The sequence below is a fragment of the Neomonachus schauinslandi genome, unplaced genomic scaffold (assembly GCF_002201575.2).
Source record: "Neomonachus schauinslandi unplaced genomic scaffold, ASM220157v2 HiC_scaffold_1434, whole genome shotgun sequence".
Taxonomy (NCBI): Eukaryota; Metazoa; Chordata; class Mammalia; order Carnivora; family Phocidae; genus Neomonachus; species Neomonachus schauinslandi.
The window spans coordinates 7865-9012 of NW_025410124.1; the positions used below are offsets into that span (position 1 = coordinate 7865).

A 1148-nucleotide genomic window follows, 5' to 3' on the forward strand; every position below is an offset into this window, starting at 1 on the left:
AGCGATCATGTAAGGCTGGGAAGGGTGGGGAGAGGGCAGAAGGCCTTCTTCAGACCCACATGGGTATGTAAGACTGGGGACACATGGGCCCCCACCTCAGGTGCTCCTACTCACGAATCTCTCCAGCTCCAGAAGGGCTGGTCTCTCTGCAAAGCGCTCCTGCCTCTGGCGAGAACAGAAGAAGCACAAGGCTCAAACATCCAAACCACAAAGACCGGGAGGGAGGACGCCAGCAAGGGGACAGGGACAGCCGTCCAGGCTCTCGGGCCCTATGCCTCATCATCCAGCCCCACCCCCACGGGTCCCAGCACGCCCCGCAGGCCCGGCCCCCCACCCCAGGGGTCCTGAGCCCAGGCACAGGCACACCTGGGCCAGCGCTGCGCCAGCGCGGAAAACCTCCGGGGCCTCGGCGCCTCACCTGCGCAGCACGCTCTAGCTCCACCTTGAGCTGTGCCAGGCGCAGCGTGGTCTCGGTCAGGGCCTCCCGAAGCCTCTCATTCTCACTGCGCAGCTCTGAGTACAGCTGGGGGGGCCGGGGGTGGGGGGGGGGGGGGGCAGGGGCAGGCTTGCCGGCCGCACCCAGCTCAGTGAGGCTGCCGGGAAGGGCGGGGTGTGGGGATGCGGCAGGCACAGCCACAGAGGGTGGAAGGGCAGGTGGACAGGGGCCGACTGCGGGTCAGCTGGATCGATGGTGGGGTGGAGCTGCGAACCTTCCTGAAGCCTCCATCGGGTTCGTCCGATGCTGGCGCGGGGTCCCGCTGCCGGCGAGGTGAGGGGCCGCGCTCCGAAGTGCTGGGGTGGAGGTGGGCGGGGCGTCAGCGGGGCTCTCTGCAGCCCGACAGACAAGCCCAAACCCTTCCCGGCCCACCCCGTACCTGGACTCTGGGCTGCGGTCGGCCAGCTCCGCCTCCTCCCCCTGCGGGTGGAGGTGGGGTTCAGCCTGATGCCAGGAGGGGAGTCTGGCCCACCACCCTGCCTCCAAGGCCCACCCATAGCCCAGCTCGCCCCGCCCGGGCCTGGGCCCCACCCCTCACCTCCGCAAGCCCCCTCCACTCCTTGCCGACTCTGCGATGCTCCCTGGCGACCTGTGGTCCCTGCCCCTGCCCGTCAGGCGCCTCTGCTGGGGGGAGGGGCAGGAATCAGCCCAG

The 1148-nt window shown here is 69.5% G+C and overlaps 1 long non-coding RNA gene across 1 annotated transcript; it reads right to left on the reverse strand.

Moving 5' to 3' along the window:
* Nucleotides 1–105: 105 nt before the first annotated feature.
* On the reverse strand, nt 106–1126 carry LOC123323841. The gene is made up of 5 exons (XR_006539543.1): nt 1035–1126; nt 876–916; nt 711–792; nt 419–523; nt 106–165 (listed from the first exon to the last, which is right to left on the reverse strand). It is a non-coding gene; the product is annotated as an uncharacterized LOC123323841 (long non-coding RNA).
* Between the last annotated feature and the right edge of the window lie 22 nt (nt 1127–1148).